This window comes from Triturus cristatus, chromosome 1_1 (genome assembly GCF_964204655.1).
Source record: "Triturus cristatus chromosome 1_1, aTriCri1.1, whole genome shotgun sequence".
Classification (NCBI taxonomy): Eukaryota; Metazoa; Chordata; class Amphibia; order Caudata; family Salamandridae; genus Triturus; species Triturus cristatus.
Window position 1 is genome coordinate 833570556 of NC_140579.1, and position 20204 is coordinate 833590759.

Consider the following 20204-nt stretch of genomic DNA (forward strand, 5'->3'; position numbering starts at 1 on the left):
TTGCACATAACTTCTGCACATCAAAGCCAGCGAAGACACTCAATTGATTAATGCATCGCTGCACACATACTCTGCATAATCTCATTGACTCCGCCTTTTCTCTTTGAAGGTCGATAATCATGTTTCCCAAATACTACGAGTAGAAAGAAGCGTTATTGATAGAAACACACTGTATAAAGCAAATAGACACCTGTAGCCGGTGAGAAATAGTAATTGAGCTGTGAGTAGCCCTAAAGACTCAGCATTTTCTCTTTCTAAAGTTGACAATAATGAGTAGTAGATCTTTTGTGAAAGCAGCCAGTGAGGAAGCTCCTAATGCATTGGCTTTAGATATCTGCCTGTGACCTTAATTAGTCAGACTTTTGTCTTTTGTCATTAAAAGGTTGTACATCGAAGTATCGACTACAGAAACATTGTGCTACCAAAATATCGTAGCCAACATATCGAGAACCAAAATATTAAACCTAAGTGCACATGGGTAAGTATAGGTTTCGTATTCTTAACTCCGCTTTGTCATACCTCTAGGTACATACATGTGGTGTCAAGCAAAGTAACCATATACTTACTTAGATATACTTTATGCACAAGGGAAGGTTTGACAGGTGAGTAGCACTGGAGGTGGAGTGCATTGGTGACTGCCTTGTTTATGTGTGAGGTGTGTGTTGCAGCTTGTATGTACTGCAGCCAGTCATTGCCTTATATGCATGGGATGATCTGACGTGGCTTCAGAGGCCTTGGTGTTAGGTACATTATGTGAGTGCTCCCTTACCAAGGCACTTTAGGACATCGGTCAGGCATGCTGACGTGGAGTGGTGTTAGATGTGCTCCAATTGACTATACTGCTGATTGGATGTTTTGTGTGTCAGTCTGCACATGCTGGAGGCTGTGCACATTGTGTGCAGGAGCGGTTCTGTTGAAAGCAGGCGCAGAATCCAGAGAGCGTGCATTGGGAATGTGAGGCGAAAGGTTGTGAGTGGGCAAGGAGCCAAGAAACCTTAAGTATAACATCAAAGTCAGAAGAATGCGAAGGTACAACAGAGACATTGAGGGAATGACAGGGCACGAGTTGAGGGTACACGCGGGTACACGCCGTCCACACTGCCAGGAAGTTGGGCCCCAAAAAAATATGTTGAACTTGTCCAGGTGTAATTTTCAGACACCAGGACACGTTCAGCAGCACCTGCACGTTGTCTGTCTTTCATTCCCAGCAGCAACATGCAGGCGGCGAGGGGGCTTATTTTCCCCTCCAGCTGGGCAGAAGTTAAGGGGCCATCAGGCTTCCTTTTGATCGAGTATCTGGAACCTCACACTTACATGCAAATGCAACGGAGAGGAAACAAAAGCACACAGCTTGTTATCTCTTCACAGGTACTTAGGAGGTACATGCATTTTAGGTCTCACCTGGCGAAAGCAGCGCATGCGCTGCCCTCGCCATGCGAGTGCCTTTTGCAATCAATCCTCCCGAGGGCTTACATGCACGCGTCTGCATGGACAAAGATGGCTGCTCTCACCATTTTTCCAAAGCAAACAGCATGCGCAGGTCCGTAGGGACTTTGGACAGTCCGACGCCATTTTGTTGCCATAGCAACGAAAATGCCGCATCGCGTATACAGCTTGCCGCTGCATCCTTCAACTCTGGCTCCGTAAACAAACGTGCACGTGCGCGCGCATGGCAGCGTGCTTTCACTTTCAACAATCCAGTACTTACATAGGGTACTTCGAGGAACCTGGGACACCCAACCTTTGTACCTCAAACAGACTTGAGAACTGCAGTAAAATTGAGGGTGGTATTTTTGCAGCAACGTGAGTTAAAAGCGTATTTAAAACACACTAATACAATGACAGCCAGTGGCTACCTGGGGGTGTTTTTCATGTGTTTTTTAGCCTGCTTAGCAAGTTCTCAGAATCAAGGCATTCGTAGATTCGGGTGCTCGTGCATAGGGTGTGGCGTAACCTGGTTTTTCCGCTACTTTGTGTAGTTTTTTTATAGCACACGCTGACAAGACAGGCTTAGTTCACCCTGGTGTCTGTTGAATTCCTATGAGGCTGAGGTGTCTCTGGGTGCGTCTTCTCATGAAAGCGTTTCCGATTGTACAGTGAATATCTGCAAACACCGGAGGCTACATAAATCCCAAAGGCATTGCACAGACACCAGTGACTGCAGAAACACCAGGCCAGCCACCGACACTCGGGCGCGCGCAGCTGAGGGCAGCTTGCCCTCGAGGCATGGCTGAGGTTTCTGCCGAGGAAAGCTTGCGCTAAGCCTGAGGGCATTGCAGGGAAAAGCTCGCTCTGTGGGATGCTCGCACCCAGGCACGCACAGCTGAGGGCAGCTTGCCCTGGAGGCATGGCTGAGGTCTCTGCCAAGGAAAGCTTGTGCTAAGCCTGAGGGCATTGCTGTGAAAAGCTTGATCTGTGGAGCGCTCGCACCCGGGCACACGCAGCTGAGGGCAGTGCTGAGGGTAACTCAGTAAGAGAACTGGAGCGGAAAGCTCTCACTGCTGTAGCAAGGCCACACTTAAACCACTTTTAAGTCTGAGAGGAAACACCAGGCCAGCCGCCGACACTCGGGCGCGCGCAGCTGAGGGCAGCTTGACCTGGAGACATGACTGTGGTCTCTGCTGAGGAAAGCTTGTGCTAAGCCTGAGGGCATTTCAGGGAAAATCTTGCTATGTGGAGCGCTCGCACACGCAGCTGAGGGCAGTGCTGAGGGAAACTCAAAGAGAACTGGAGCGGAAAGCTCACTGCTATAGCAAGGCCACACTCAAACCACTTCTAAGTCTGAGAGGAACTCAAACTACCAGGCACTGCAGAGATGAGCTTACTCTGAGGAGTCAGACAACTCCCGAGAGAAGTTTACATGCTGCGCAGTGATGAGGGAAGCTCGCACTGAGAACAGTGCTCGACGAAGCTTAGCCTTAGAGCGCTATTTGAAGAAGCTCAGAGGATCTCACACCGAGGGAAGTTTACTCTGAGCGAATTGCCGAGGGAAGCTGCCACCCAGGACATTCCTGAGAGAAGCTCAAGCTGAGAGCGCGTCTGATGAAAGCGCACACCGAGCGCCCTGTTGGGAGAAGCTCAAGGTGAAGGCACACTCGAGAGAGACTCATACTACCTAAGTACTCGCTGAGGGAAGCTTTTATGTAGAGGAAGCTCAAATTCAGCACACTGCTGCAGGAAGCTAACAATAAGGGCGCTGCTGAGGGAAGCTTGCATGGAGAGTACTGCTAAGGGACGTTGAATCTGAGCATACTGCTGGAAGAAGCTCAGACTGAGGTGTTACTGGTGGGAGCTCGCACTGAGGGAAGCTCACACTGAGGGGAGTGCTGAAGGAAGTATTAAAAATGCAATAGGTCTCGCTTTTTATTAAGTTAAAGCCATTTGCTTTGCTATACAATACCATTAGCAAAGCAAATGGCTTTAACTTAATGAAAGGCGCGCCCTATTGCATTTTCAATGCTTGTTACTTTGTTGTATATAAGTGCATGCATTGTAAGAATGTCAGATGTGTGTCTGTCCCAGTATTTACACAAATGACAATTTAAATAGCACTATTTTATTTCTTTTATAGTGCTAATCATCCCAATGCAGAGTGTTAGAGCGCTTTACATAACATACACATTATCCATTCAAAATAAATCATATAAGTGTGCAAATCAATGTACAAGATGTGTTACATGAGACAGTCAGGGTTACAAGGTGTAGAAGTCAAATGCCTTTCATAGCTCACTGTAGTCTACTAGAAGGATTACAATTTGTGAACTGCAAGTAACAAAAGGATTTCTATGTTCAAAGGAGTAATCCACTTACCTATCTACATAGAATAAAAATCTGTGACCTGCATGTTACATGATGTGCTTTGCAGGATACAACTTTGTTTTTTTAACATATTTTTTTGCATTTTCAGTTGGCATATGTTATAACAGCCACATATCCGATCACTATTGCATAATTAAGTGGTACATTTATGCTCACAACATTGCATAAAATGCACACCATGTGTGTTGCAATATCATAAATAACAAACCTGAAGAATATAAACAATCTCCAAACATCCCCCCCCCCAAGAAGTGGGTGATTATGTTTTGCAGGCGACAACTTAATTTTCTATACTACTTTGATTCAAATTTGGGACTACACAAAACACAGATCTCTCCAACAAATGCGTTAACCTCCAGAGTTATATCACCATTATTATTCCCTGAGATTTACTGGGCACCTCTGCAGTAGATGCCTTAACCCCATAAAATATTTTAAAATGCAGACTGTGCAACCCATTAAGCAGAGCAGATCTACTACCATGCGTTTCCTAGTTGCCAGTTTCTTTGTGGCAGGGTTTTTAAAAACAAAATTAGTTGAGGCCCAGATTTTGCGTCAGGATTGCGCCACTTTTTTGCCACAGCCCGACTCCAAATCTCATTTGTTAAATTTCATAATGTACTTAAATATAGTCATGATACACATATATGTGAGATCTTAGTATCTGATGCCACTTCTTTTGACTTCCAGTGAGGTCACTTACTGTGATGCCACCTGGAATGTCACGCGTCGTGACGACATGTGCTATGATGACACGCGTCATGATGTCACTTGCATACTGCCTTACTATGTCAGTCCCCCCCACTTCTTTTTATAGGACTTGTGCCCTGGGGAATGGAAAAGGTGCTGGCTGTGATTGTGGGGATTGAGGAGGCAGAACAGCAAGAGGGACTGTCAAGTGAGAAACAGGTGGATTGGAAGCACAGGAGAATCTGGGTCAGCACTTCTGGGTGAGCATAAATACAGTCAGCAAATCAGAAGAAGTTTTTTGCAACATCTTTTGTTGTAGGGTTTCCAGAATTCGTTTGTCGTTTCTCTTGCGTGTCTGTTTGGTTTCCATTCCCTCTCTTATGGTTTTTCCCTCTTCCTCTTATTACACATTACTTGAAGAATTTTGTCTCACTGATGATTCCTGCTACTGTTGGCATTCTGCACAAGTGTCAGCCGCTGGTGGAACAGCAAAATGTTCTGCGTTATACTCTCTTAATCATGTTAGTTAATGTGTGGCTATATACATTTAAGAAAGTTACCCTTTATGCAATTGAAGTATAATCATTTAAGCTAAAGTATATCTACATTAACCAAATGTGCATTCTTAACGTTGGCCTAAGTTCGAGTAGGCCTCAGCTGCCTAAACGACTTTCACTGTTATCATAATGTTGATTTTGAAGTGTGTTTTCATATTTTCCATCTCGTTGTAGGAGCAAGATAACCTACGCTAGTCAGAAGAGTAGCCCATTGTTTGCTTTTAGTAATGTTAGAGTAGTGAATTTTAATTGGAAGTCTGTTGTGAGTTACACCATGCGTGGGGATGAGAAAGTTCCTCCTGTACTGTGCAGGCCGGACCTCTGATACATCAAAGGTTGTGCAGCTTTGTGCGTTTTTGTTCGATGTTGAGAACAAGGGGAGTTTACCTGTTCCAAGGAGACAGCTCAACCTGATTGGTCCTAATTTGGAGGAGTTTGTGGGGAGAAGTTCTGAAGAAAGAATGCAATGTATTTAACTGAATGCCTTATAATATTTGTTAGGAAATCCTGACTCGACCTGGCTGAGGGAAGGCCTTTCCTAACTCTGCTGAGATTCCATATTCCTGGTTCTTGAGTTAGACTCTTGAACGCCTATGCTTCTATGCCCTGAACCTTAAGACATCTTCTGCTTCGAATTTCCCCCTGCCATTCTTGATGGTTTCTCTGTTTTGCATTTTGCACTCTTTAAAAGACTTATGTTATTATCATCTGATTTATTCTGTTAGCTTGATTAACCTTTACTGATTTATATGCTTAAACTGAAAATGTATTTATTGAATGAATAAAACCTGCTACTTTGACTAATCTTCTAATAAACCTTCATGGTTTGGAAACCTCCTCTGTCGTTGTTGTGGATACAAATGTGTTTCACTCTAATTTGATGTGTTATACCGATGTTAGCTCCCAGAATACACTTTCAGCTGATACCTAAAGATCAATATGACCAGAAGCGCAATCTGTTTGACGATTGCACCAGAGCCAGGAGGTATAGAAAATTGTGATGTACGAGCAAATGTGAGCGAGGGAGAGAAAGTTCCTTTTGAGGACATGCCCGGTCATTACATGGTGACAAATATTGGGATCCACAAATGTATTCGACTTTAACATGTAAAGGCTTTGGGGAGCAGATGTGGACTAGCGGCTTGATTGGTCGACTTGAAGCTAGGGAACCGGGTTCGAGTCTTGGCAGGGAAGCTCAACATCCTGTGATTCTGGGCAAATCACTTACTCTCTCAGTGCCTAACAAAATAAATGTGTCTGTCTGTAATGCAACTGGTGCTCATGTAAAGTGCTCTGATACCTTTGGGTCTAGTTCGAGCTATATAAAACTCAGAAAACAAAACAAAACAATGGAACAAGATCACTGAGAAAGAAGGGCCTTTGCAGTTTCCTCAATATGGTATATCTATCTTGAACATAATTTTGAGGCAAATTTTGTATGACATGAAACCCCCCACCTAGACCAGCAAAGTATGAGGCTTAGTTGGATGGATGCAAACTGGGATGCCAAACAACAGACATGAAGAAGGGTTAAGATTGAGGGAATTAGGATATACCCTGTACTAATGAATAACAAAATGGGGAAGAAATAGGCATTAGAGGAGGGTGATACAGGTGCACAGTCCGAGGCAAATATTGATAGTGATTCTAGTGATGAGTTCTTGGAGGATCACTGGCTTCCTTACCATCCCCATATTTTGCAGTTCAACCGATTGGAGGGAATCAACTAGCCGTTGACAAGAATGCAACTGCACCTACTAACTAGACCCAAACTCCAACAGGATGAGAAACTCCTGTTCCATTCATGAAGGACGGAAACCCCAGTTATTGCTACTATTACCACCGCTCCGGTTTGCAAATGATTTATGGGTTGGAAGTACACAAGGAGGTGCTACTGCACCAGATACATCCATGGTGTTCTCTACACCTGGTATACCGGGAGTTACTGGATATCTAGGATGGGGAGTACGATCCCGGTCAGTGAGGACACTAATCCCGGTCCCGGTCAGTGAGGACACTACGTGGGAGTAAAACCACTGAGGAGATTGGTGATAGGCCATGGCCCTAGCTGCCCCAAGACCCCTAGATGTTGTTAGGTTAAATGTAGAATTGGATGAGTTTATCAAAGGAAACCTGGATGCAGGATATGTAGGTGGATACCATGAAGAGGATCTTATTTTCCTATGTAAAGAAGATACCCAACATGCTATTGAAGCCTATGAAATATTAGATGGGGCAGCTGCTGAATTTAAGGGTGACTTATCTCAGTCAGTCCTTGGAAAAGAATTTGAGGGTGCACATAAAAGACGATACGCTAAATAGCATAAGAACTCCTGGGTTCAAAGAACATCTACGGGAGTTAGTGATCAGTATACCGAAATGGAGAAATCTTGAAAGAATTAAGGATAAGTGGGCTCAGACAGGAAAGGTAAAAAAAGATAATGTTGATTCAGGAGGGTCAGGGAACAGGAGTACCCAGAGTGGCTTTGAAATCAGTGCTTATCCCCTGAGAGAGGTGCACGGAGGATGGTGTCTACATGTGCCATGGAGTCGCTGTGATCTTGCTATATTGAGAATCCTGATTTGTGGTACACATAAGCTGAGCAGTTTGTGAAGATTTAAAGTGTGGAAAGACTTAAACACTTTTTTTGGCATTGTGGTTCTTAGTGATTTGTGGGCAGAATGTAAAGTGTTGATACAGAGGTCAAACGCAGAACCCCCCAAGGATACCTCAGACAAATGTTCAAGCTGCTGAGGTTATGCAGAAATACGATCAGGTGATTAACTTTTTGAACACTAAGGGCCCCATTAGTATGGCAGATACCCTCCGGAAATGGGACCGCCCGCTGAGGGTACGGTGGTCCCGCACTCCTGATTAGTATGCGCCCGACACACTGGCGGGCGCATGGCGTATCTGCAACATTGCGGCGACCGGTGCAGAGAGCACTGCCCGCCGCAATGCCACAAAGGCAGCCTGTGCCTTTCAATGCACAACATGACAGGCATCGCGCGGTGCCTGCCACGTTGTACATTGAAATGCAGGGTGGTACCATAGGTACCCCCATGTGCACCCCCCACCCCCCAGAATCCCTGGGGGCCCACTACGGGCCCCCAATTGTGAAAACCGCCTGCCTTTCCGTGGCGGCGTTGCCGCCACCGAAAGGCATGTCCCCGCTTACATGCTAATATTGATGGCGGTGTCTCCCAGACCGGGCGGAAAACCGGCGGACGGTCTTTCCGTCCGCCGGGGTCCCCCCGAGCCATGGTAATGTGGCGGGGGAAATTCTAAGCGGGCGGAGGTTTTTAGCGGGCGGATCGCCACCGCCATATGGGCGGTGGTGATCGGCCTGCTATACTAATGACCCCCTAAGTTCCCGCAGAAAGAGATTGACTGGTTAAAGATAAATTGAACCACTGAGAAAGCTAGAGTCAGTGTATATCTACTCTTAGCGTCTAATGCAGGAGTTTCGAAAAAACTGTGATGTTGAAAATCCCAAGAGAGATAATTTGAGCAAATTTGTGTCCCAGTTTGTTCTTCGGTTGCATCCAGAGATTAGTTCCCATATTCAACAAAATGTTATCTGTTGGTAGAACAAACTTTTAGATGAATACTTTATTATGGGAAGTATTGCAGTGATGAATTGGAGATGAAAGAGAAAAGGCTTAAGGCGAAGTTCATATGCGCACAGACAAAGTTAGCAATGAAGGGATGAATAACAGTCAAGCTGAATGCAGAGAATCCCCAAATGGCCCAGTACAGTCTTTCACTTGAGAAGGTGGCTAATCTCACCCCAGCGATTTAGTCTATGATAGAGCAAGGGAGTTTGAAGGAGGTCTTAGGGAGTCAATGTAATTCCCCGATCATGGGCCTGCAGAAACCTAATGGCAAATATATACTAGTTCATGATTTAAGAAAGATCAATAATATCATTGTCTCATGTTGTCCCAAGGTACCGAATCCGGCCGTAATACTGGTTCAGATACCCTGTGAATCCAAGTGGTTCACTGTGATTGATTTGTGTAAAACATTCTTTTCCATCCCATTGCACGAAGAGAGCTAGTTTCCCTTTGTGCTCTGGTTCCAAAATAGAATTCTGGAATGGCGCAAAGTTCAACCAGATGCTGAAAAAGGATCTTGAGACTCTGAAGTTACTGTGCAACTCAGTCCTAGTCCAGCACAAGAAGCATGCAAACAAGACACTGAATCACTTGGCTCAAAATGGACATAAGAAGCCCCAAAGCAAGTTGCAATACAGTCAGGAAGAAGTTCTGTATGTAGAACATCATATTGAGAGAGGAGAAAGGAGGCTGTCAGAAATATCTGCTGTTCTGAAAATGAACCCTCCACCTATACAGAGAGAAGTCAGGATGTTTTGGAGAATGGTGGGCTACTGACACCAGTAGATACCCAACTTTTCCCTAGTGGCAAAACTTCTACAGAGGCTTACGCACAAAGATGTGTCTGATATGCTTTCTTGGGACAACAAACGCATGATTTCCTTCCTCAAGCTGCAAGAATGTCTTTGCCGCACCTCAGCTCTAGGATTGCCAGATTACAGTAAAGTGTTCATTCTGTATTGAAAAAGAAGGGTGTGCTCTCTCAGTGGTAATTGGAAAAACCCACGGCCTATTTTTTGGCCATTCTTTACCCAGTAGCCAAAGGGTTCCTGGGTTGCCTAATGGGAGTGGCAGCAGTTGGTAACATCGTCCAGCAAAGTCAAGGTATTGTTATGGGCTACCCTCTCACTGTAATGGTACCTCACTCTTTGGAGGTAGTTTACAGTCGTACTAAGACACTGCATATGACTAATAGTTGTGTCAACGCTATGCTATATTGTACTATGCTATGTAGATTTTATAGTGTGTCGAGGAAGGTTGCGGACGAGTCTTGCTGCGACGTTCTGGATGGTTTGAAGTCTGTTCAGGATTTGTTTGTTGACTTCGGCGTAGAGTGCGTTGCCTTAGTCCAGTCTGCTTATTAAGAGGGCGTGTGTGACTGTTTTCCTGACGTTTTCCGGTAGCCACCAGATGAATTTTCACAGCATCTTTAGCAAATGGAAGCAGGTGGAGGTAAGTGTACTGAGAAAAGAAACAAGCAGCTGGGTTGTAGATGACTGCACTGCCTAGACAAGTCACCAAAACTTTGTGAGATATTGCCCGCCTCAGATGGCCAGCTGCCATATGACCAAAAATTGTAATAATTTTCACAGGGGTATGAGAGGCAATATTATAAGAAATTATTTACAGTATATACAAGTACGAGAAATTAATGAGTCCACGTCGTTGCTTGTATGTCTTTGTTTTTATTCGTGATGTGCTCAAGGTGCAATACAGCCAACGCATTTCGCCCAGACATGGGCTTCTTCAGGGCTGTGGGAATCATAACATAAATGTCAGCTATTAAAGTTGGAGCTCGGTAGTAAGGTCATTCATTACTATGGTGCAACTAAAGGTGACATCCTACTATGGTGAGAAATTGGAAACAGTGGAGTAGAGAGGTGTCCAGGAAGGAAGGAGACCCATGTGATGGTGAAAAGGGATATTAGCTTACATTGAAAAAACGAAAAGGGTGAACTAAAAAAAGTGAACCAGTAACCAGTGTAAGAAGGGGGTGGATGAAGACTGTTAAATTCAAAGGGCCTTATGCCCTTGAATGGTGTCACACAAAGGAAAGGTAAAGTTAAAAGGGTCCCAAGAAAGAGCGGAAGAAGGGCTAATACGAAGAAGTGGCGCTTACCAAGGTAAGTAACAGTAGTTGCGCCTCAGGTGGAAATTGCAGTCAACGAAAAGGCAGGTCCAGGTCGTGATTGTAGGGTAGGTATAAGAGATGCCTGATGATGTATAGAAAAAAGGCTACATCAGAGAAATGTTCTGATCAGTAGTATGATATAGTCATGGGAGCACAGGGGAGCCTACTGACTTTTCAGTAGTAAGACTGAGGCGATGTGTTCGGCCTCCTATGGGTTGATGCGTGGTAGGGGTTTCGAGGTGAGGCTGTGTTAAGTTGAACCGGACATGAGAAGGAGAAGCACAGTGATATTGAGAAAATATTGTATATGGTGAGAAAAGCCCAAATCTAAGAGTGAAAAAGTTTTTTGAAACAAGGGAAGAAATCGGGTTTCCAAAACAGTGGTTGTTAAGAACGGTAAAACGCCAGAATGGACGAATGTATTAGGAATAACACCAAGAACAGATCGTGTATGTTCCAATCATTGATATAAGTACTGACGAACAGCCCCCAGTAGGCAGGAATCTCATACATTTTTGGTGACTTGTCTAGGCAATTTTTGGTGACTTGTCTAGGCAGTGCAGTCATCTACAACGCAGCTGCTTGTTTCTTTTCTCAGTATACTGTTTAGGGTTGATTGCACGCCAGACGCACTAATACTCTTTAGACGAAGATGAGCTTTGATGACGATAGGAAGGAGCTAGCGAAGGACCTGTTTAAACAGAACAGTGAAATTAACCTAGCAGTATCAAATGTTGGCAATCAAAAGTAAGGGCTGAAACTCAAATTTCAGAAATTAGAAAGGCTAAAAAAATGAGCTGTCTAAGTGGTGGGACGGGGTCACCCTTAAGAGGTACCTGGAGAACAAGAAAGTACCCAGGGGCTTGAGGATCTTGACCTTCCCCAGCTTCGATGATCTAGACCCAGACCTGCTCTCAGAATGGGAGGACAACCTGCACAATTCCTCTTTTAACATGATGAGGATACTGATAGACCATGCTGATAGGAAGTGTATCAAACTCCAGGCTGAAATTAAAGCACTGGAAGAGGAGATTAAACAAGTGAACCTAGTGGAAGCGACTGCCACAAAATACGTCATACTTAAGGAACAGATTACAGCACATCAGACAGCAGTAAACAGTAGGAAACTCCACAAGATAGTACAAGATGATCGTGATTATGACAATGGACGTATTTTCACCTTCGCTGCTAGATTTGACAACATACAAGTCCCTAAAACCACTGACGCGTTACCAAAAGAGCCAAATGAACAAGCGTTAATGGATGTTGTACCCAATAATGTGATGAATGGAAATGTTCCTACTGTCATGGATGACTTGGTTATCAATTTGTCTAATTAACCACTGTTTGTGCATGAAAACAATGTACTGAAAAAGGACTTGGATACTGCCCTGTAATTCAGGGTCTTTTTTTTCAGATTTACATGTAGACCTATACAAATTTGTACGTATTGCAAAGTTAAAATGTAATTTCTCTGTGAATAACTTTGGATGCCATACAGCTAATCTGCGTGTAACCCGAACAGACATCACGGTATCACATGTCAAAAACGTAGTCACACTGTTATCTATAGATGAGGATAATGACTCTAACATCAGCAGTGTGCTAGCAGATTTAAACATCACACAAGACTACTCGTGTGACAGTGGACTACACACACGGAGCAAATTCACCCCACAAGGCACACATCACAGCAGCATTGAGGTATTTCATGATCTGGTATCTAAAGACCTTTACTGTTTGGAAGACAAGCTACAGATGCGCTCTAAAAAATACACTGAGGACAATCTAACAAGGGAAGAGAGAAAAGCTATACACAACCTTAGTAACAACGACTCCATAGTCATCAGGGAGGCAGACAAAGGGGGTAACGTGGTGGTGATAAACAGGGAAGACTATGAGGGGGAAGTACGTAGACAACTTGACAATACCACTCATTACACCAAACTACGCAACAACCCGTGCCCTGCAGCCACCACTTTGATCAATGGCCATCTGCTACATTGGAAAGAGGGTGGACTCCTGTCAGATACCGAGCACAATTTCCTCTCCATCCAGAATCCCAGATACCCATGTATCTATCTTCTACCGAAGATACACAAGAAGCAACCCTTCCCTCCTGGACGTCCTATCATTTCAGGCATCGGCACCATGACTGAAGCCATGTCTAATTTTGTAGATACCTTCCTGCAGCCTTTAGTAACCAATCTACCATCTTATGTCAGGGATAGCACTGACATTCTGAATAAACTTGAAGACCTTGAATGGGAGGATGGGATGTGGTTCGCCACGCTAGACGTGGTATCTCTGTACACCTATATTAGGAAAGATTTTGGAAGAATAGCCACTGACTTTTTCCTTCACAAGAGAGAGGCGACCCTATTTGACCACAACACCATGCTTCTGACCATGATCGATCTCATCTTGGACAACAATTTGTTTTTGTTCAACCATACCTGGTACAAACAGGAGCAGGGCACTGCGATGGGATCCAAATTTGCTCCTTCGTATGCGAACCTCTTCATGGGGTGGGTTGAACATACATATGCATGGTCCAGAGCAGCTTCAGAATGGACAGGACATATTCAATTCTGGGGCCACTATATTGATGATATCATCATCTTATGGACAGGCATTGGAGCTGAGCTGACAGAATACTTCAACTTTCTCAACCAGAACACACTCAATGTCGTATTTACAATGGAGATGTCACCATCTTCCATACACTTTCTTGACCTTGAACTATATGTTCAGGACAACAGAATACACAGTACCCTGTACAGGAAGGACAATGCAGTAAACAGCATCTTACATTACACTAGCTCCCACTCTACATCCACGAAGAAGGCTATTCCATATGGGGAGATGGTACGCATTCGTAGGAACTGCAGCGAAGATGACAAGTTTGAACAATATACTACTCTCACTATGGACAGATTGCACAGGAGGGCGTATGAAAAAAAGTGTTTTGTTTTCAGCTAGGAACCATGCTAGAAACCTCAGGAGAGAAGACATACTCAAGAACAGCAGCAAGGTCAGGAATCTGAGCAAAGAGAGACTCTCATTTATCACAACACACTCTACACTCAACCATGAGGTGTTTAAGATACTAGACAAACATTGGCCACTTCTTAAGGGGGCACCGGGAGTGAACAACATCATCTCTCAGAAACCATCCATGACATTCAGGAAAAGTAGAACCATTAGGGACAGTTTGTGCCCAAGCTATACGGTACCAAAAACACCTTCAAAACAGAGTTGGTTACACAATCCTCTGGGATTCTACACCTGCAGCTCTTGCAACATTTGTAAACTAGGGTGCAATAAAACCACCACCTTTAGATACAACACTGGCACACAACACAGGATACGCCACTTCATCAACTGTCTCACAAACTTTGTGATATACATACTGATATGTGGTTGTAACAAAATTTATGTGGGCAGCACAGTGAGGCAACTCAAAACCCGCATACAGGAACATCGCAGAGCAGTGTTAAATGGGGACACCACATACGCCCTAGTCTCACATGAATGCAAGGATGGTGTAGACAAATCTAAATGTTGTTTTCATGGCATTGATGTGGCATTACCGGACAAGAGGGGTGGAAACAGAGAATTGACCCTGAGACAACTTGAAGCTAGGTGGATTTGTACTCTTAGATCAGCCACCCTGGGTTTCAATGATAATGAAATGCACTACTTTCGGTAGCCACTCTCCTTTTTACCAGCTGTATCCCCTTTGCTATCCTTTAAGACACTCAACAGTTTAGTAACCCAGTCTTTAAGAACCGATGATTATTCCATATGTATTCCCGCACACTATGTGAATGTGTAGACATGATGTGTGTTCTTGACCCAACTACCTATGAGATCACCTTCAGTCCACCTGGGAATATGCTATCACTATACCATTGCCGTTGTAGAATATAATTATCAATGCTCATTTTGTGTAGTTCAATAACATGTACTCCACATGGAATGCTGAGCATTAGCTGTGCCTATCACTAACTTACTATTCGATTACACTTGATTCTAACTCGAGCACAGCTCTTTTGCAAACCCTTGATTGCATAATGTCACCCCATGATACACAAATGACCAGTCTGTTAAAGCAACCAATTGAACTTGTCTGTCACCAGTTACTGTGGAGCTCAAGTATTTCCTAGGGGAAACAGTTTTCATAACATATTTCCCGACTACATTTGTTAACATGAACGTTCTTATGTTTTACATGTCACCAGTAACTGTGGAGTACAAACATCTCTTAAGGGAAACAGGTTCCATAAACTTTAATTCCATACAGTACTTTTTGCCAATTAAAACGTTTTTTATGTTGCACATGTCACCCTCTCCTGGTTCTCTCCGGCCACCCGCTTCCTGACCTCCTAACACAACAAACTTTTTAGATATATTCCTCTTTCCTTCCTGTTACCTTCAATATTTTGTTACAGATTAAGTAACAGTTATGAACTCCAACTCATGCGCGCATCACGCGCCTTTACTACAGTCCGTTTCGCTCCCGGAATTACCTACTCCTATCTATTCTAAATTGACTTTTCGTTGCTCTTTGGCTTTTTGCGTCCCAATATCCTTTAATCCTCTAACGTTACGGTACTTTTCATATGTTATCCTTTCATACTCTCACAAGTATGTATTACGCTCATTCTCTTTTCATCCCCTTGGGGGCCTGCCTTAACCGACATGAATGTGCTATTGACACACCTCACATATTGCCGCGCTTACCACCTGGTCGGCAATGACGGCACACTCCATTTACGTGACTAGAATAGACACGTTGTATGAGACGATGTAGTCTTTCTTCGGTTAACTAACCATCAGACAGGAAGTGCGAATTCCGCATCTGAGCACCATTTTACAATTGGTGTTGGGTGACGGTCTAGCATTTTTTCTTTTTCACTTGACCCGCTACCCGGAAGTGTTTCACTGACACGTATACATAAGATGGGCTTACAACCTATCCTATTCGCACACCTTGAAGTATGAGGACGAACCAGCGCCGATGGCTCACCACACACAGTACGTGATTTCTTGAACTAGAAAGTTTACAAGCGTTGCACACGCCAGACTTCTTTTATTTAATCAGGTTTTCAGTGCGCCTTGTTTTAACTTGTACTTGCCCTCTTGCAATGCTCCTTCACCGACATGGTTAAACCCGTTGCCGGGTCAAGTACCCCCCGATTTTAATCACGGACTATTTGGGTCGCCTCTCATCTTAAGAGACCGAGTTAACCTTGTCCTGTATACCTGCTATCTGCCGGTATCGTTTCCATTTGGCCTCATTCTACAACTTTGGGTTACTGTTGCCTTAAGATCTACGTTAGTGGGTTACGTCCCCCTTTTTTCTATACCACTAGAACATTGAATTGGGTTGCATTTTTCTTTAATTTTGCCATACATACTCTGTCACTATTGCTTGCTACTTGTCGTCCTATAACCGTTGGCTTCATGATAAATGCTTTTTAACATTTCTGTGTAAATTATTGACTTAAGAATCACTTTCTCTCCAAATTTACCCATGCGAGAGATTCTTGCCTACCCGGGGCCACTCTGCGATACGTGCAGCAGTCATCGGAACATACACTGATTGTTCCCGGCGTTACGCCTATTGCAATCGCCTAGTTTGGAGCCTCAATATATATTTCAACCACTGCCATTTACTATTTAAAACCGATTTCCTGTCCCATTAACTTGGTAATGTGCTAGATTCCTACCTACCGGGGGCCGTCCGTCAGTATTTATATCAATGATCGGAACATACACGATCTGTTCTTGATGTTGTTCTTATTACATTCGTCCATTCTGGCGTTTTACCGTTCTTAACAACCACTGTTTTGGAAACCCGATTTCTTCCCTTGTTTAAAAAAACGTTTTCACTCATAAATTAGGGCTTGTCTCACCATATACAATATTTTCTCTATCACTGTGCTTCTCCTTCTCATGTCCGGTTCAACTTAAAAAAGCCTCACCTTCCTTCTAGATATCGAAAGCCCTACCACGGATAAACCCATAGGAGGCAGAGCACAGTCTCCCCGTAACTCCAGGATCGCCTCAGTCTTACTACTGAGAGATCAGTAGGCTCCCCTGTGCTCCCATTACTATATCATACTACTGATCAGAACATTTCTCTGATGTAGCCTTTTTTTCTATACCTCATCAGGCATCTTATACCTACCCTACAATCACAACCTGGACCTGACTTTTCATTGATGGCAATTTCCACCTGAGGCGCAGCTACTTTAACTTACCTTGGTAAGAGCCACTTTTTCGTATTAGCCCTTCCGCTCTTTATTGGGACCCTTTTAACTTTACCTTTCCTTTGTGTGACACCATTCAAGGGCATAAGGCCCTTTGAATTTAAGTCTTCATCCACCCCCTTCTTACACTGGTTACTGGTTCACCTTTTTTAGTTCACCCTTTTCGTTTTTTCAATGTAAGCTAATATCCCTTTTCACCATCACATGGGTCTCCTTCCTTCCTGGACACCTCTCTACTCCACTGTTTCCAATTTCTCACCATAGTAGGATGTCGCCTTTAGTTGCACCATAGTAATGAATGACCTTACTACCGAGCTCCAACTTTAATAGCTGACATTTATGTTATGATTCCCACAGCCCTGAAGAAGCCCATGTCTGGGTGAAATGCGTTGGCTGTATTTCACCTTGAGCACATCACGAATAAAAACAAAGAAATACAAGCAACGACGTGGACTCATTAATTTCTCGTACTTGTTGTATATTCTGTAAATAATTTCTTATGATATTGCCTCATACCCCTGTGAAGGTGGAGGTAAGTGCTTTGACTTGTGCTATCATGTTCAATGTTCTGCCCAGGATCATTGCCAGGTTGGCGCATGTGTGGTAGGTGCTGGGGTGAATCCGAAGTCCGGCCAGCCACCAGATGGGAGTCAAACAGTGAGGTTTTGCTTCTGAAGATCACCACCTCGGATTTGTGCATGTTGAGCTTGAGACAGTTGGACCTCATCCACATGGCTACTGCTGTCATGCAGGTGTTGAAGTCGGTCTTGGCCACTGGAGATTTGTTGGAAAGGGAGAGTATGAGCTCTGTGTCATCTGCATAGGAGAGGATGTTGATGTTGTGGGATCTGATGATGTCGGCCACTGGTGTCTTGTAGCTGTTGAACAGGGTTGGGCTAAGGGATGACCCTTGGGGTACTCCACAGATGAGATTTCTGGCATCTGATGTGTAGGGTGTCATGCTGACTTTCTGTGTTGCTTTGAGGAGGGAGCAGATCATGTTGAGGCAGGAGCCCTAGAGGCCAGACTCATAGTTTTTTTTGTTCATGGTGGAGTGGGAAACCGTTTTAAAGTGGCTGAAAGGTCAAGCAGGATGAGGGCTATGGAACTCCTCAGGAGAGGAGCATCCTGATGTCGTCTGTGGCTGTGATGAGTGCAGTTTTTGTGCTGTGGTTTGGTTAGAATCTGGATTGCGAGGTGCCCAGAGTTAGTATGCTCGAGGTAGTTGGTGAGTTGTCTGTTTATGGCCTTTTTCATGATTTTTGTGGGAAACGGTAGAAGGGAGATCAGGTGGTAGTTTGCTAGTTGAGTGGGATCTTCCCAAGGTTTCTTAGCAAAACATTTACAGTGGCATGTTTCCAGGTGCCGGGGAATGTGGCAGTGGAGATGGAGGTGTTCAGGACGTAGGTGAGTGTTCCGCCGATAATGTGGGCGACCATGTTGTAGATGAAGTGAGGATGTGGGTCTGTAGGTTATCCGGCGTGGATGTTTCTCATGATGCTTGTTGTTTCTTAAGTGATGATGGCCTTCCAGGTTGATAGGGTGCTTCCGGTGTGGTGGGTTGGTAGGGTGGCAGTGAGGCTGTAAGGGTCTGGTTGGGAGACGAAGTTGTTATTGATGGTTTGTATTTTAACATTGCAGTATTCTGATAATCACACGGGTCCTGAGAGTGGGTGAAGTTGTTTGAGGAGGAGGGTGAGCTTAAGTCTCTAACGATTGTGAAGATCTCCTTGTCGCTGTTGGGCCCTGTTCTCTGTGTTCCGTAAGAGCTTTCTTTTTGGTTTCCCTGATCTGGCGGTAGTATCGTCTTTGGGCAGCTCTGAAGGTATCCTCGGCTCTTGCTTTCCGGACCGTTTCCTTTTACCTCATCAAATGGACGCCAGGGCTATGCCGTTCCCGATCGATTGTGGCTTATCCTGTTCCTAAATGAGCTATTCTAATCCTTCCACACCATTTGGAGCTTCGCATTATCACTCGACAGCTGGTAGTCTGCACGCTTTCAACAAAGAGACTTGCATTATCAGCCCTCCGGGACCAGAACAACTATTGCCATCTGGCCTCCCTGGACCGTTTTTCTTAGCTTCTTTCATGCTAGAGCCGCCTGAGACCGAATTACTTTAGTCATCTCGTTTGTTGCTTTCGGAACCTCAACATGATGACTGGGTCCGTTCATATTTAGATACCCGTTCTGCCCGCATGCTCTGCCATTAAAACTGTTTGTGTTTCGGTGGAGGCCTGTATCGCTCCCCTGCCTTTCCGATCCTTTGGCTCTATTAACCACAGCTTTGAGCAGTTCCTTCTTTCTAACACAGCTCCCATTCCACCTCTAGTTCGTCTGATACGATCTTCTTACGCCTGAAGAAGGTGGTACCCGAATTTAGGGGTTGTTCACCGAAACGCGCGTCAGCGTTTTTGGATGAGGCCCCCCTTTTTTCTGCATTTTTCAAACATTACATTGTTTAAATTACAACAAAATATCTACAATCATGTATAAAGTTGAATATCTGCAAATTGATTTTTGAAAATTGATTTCACATGTATTGATGGTGGTGTTTGATAGTGGATCGGGGCTGAGTGAGTGGTGCGCATAACTGATTGTTTATGGGACCTTCCTTAGATTTTGATTATCTTTATTGTATATATGAAATTTCTTTTGTCATTTTAATGTACTATTATCTATCAATTGGTTGTACATGCTCTCGTGCAACTGTTCTCTTTGCATAAGTAAACATATGAAAAATAAAGTAAACCAAATATGAACAGTTTCTCTATGATGTTTTAGGTATATTGTTTCCTTGGTCCAGTCAGTGTCAATATTTGAATACATGATACATAGTACACATTGAAACATATAGGTAGAGAAAGTTTTCTCTTTTTGTCTGAAGGTATCCTGGTCAGTCTCTTTTCAGTTGGGTCTCCATTTCCTCTCAAATTGTTTGCAGTGTCGTTTGGTAGCTCGGAGTTCTTCAGACTACCAGTTAGCTTGCTTTCTAGCTCTTTTGTGGTGGCTGTTTTAAGGGGTGCCAGGGAGCTGGCGCAGTTGGATAACCAGTTGTTGAGTTGGTCTGTATCAGTGTTTATAACTCTGGTTGGGATGGGTCTAATCTTGTG

General features: G+C 44.1%; 1 protein-coding gene and 1 long non-coding RNA gene across 2 annotated transcripts in view; one reads left to right on the forward strand and one right to left on the reverse strand.

Annotated features, from left to right (window-relative positions):
* LOC146871152 (polymeric immunoglobulin receptor-like) overlaps positions 1–15646 on the reverse strand; it is a 192946-nt gene extending 177300 nt beyond the window's left edge. Inside the window, exon 1 of the mRNA XM_085650369.1 lies at positions 15562–15646. The gene's annotated coding sequence lies outside the window, so the exon portion shown is untranslated. The remainder of the gene's footprint in view (positions 1–15561) is intronic.
* A 122-nt stretch (positions 15647–15768) lies between these two features.
* Positions 15769–17533, forward strand: LOC146871153 (uncharacterized). The gene is made up of 3 exons (XR_014959509.1): positions 15769–15855; positions 16997–17088; positions 17451–17533. It is a non-coding gene; the product is annotated as an uncharacterized LOC146871153 (long non-coding RNA).
* The last annotated feature ends 2671 nt before the right edge of the window (positions 17534–20204 follow it).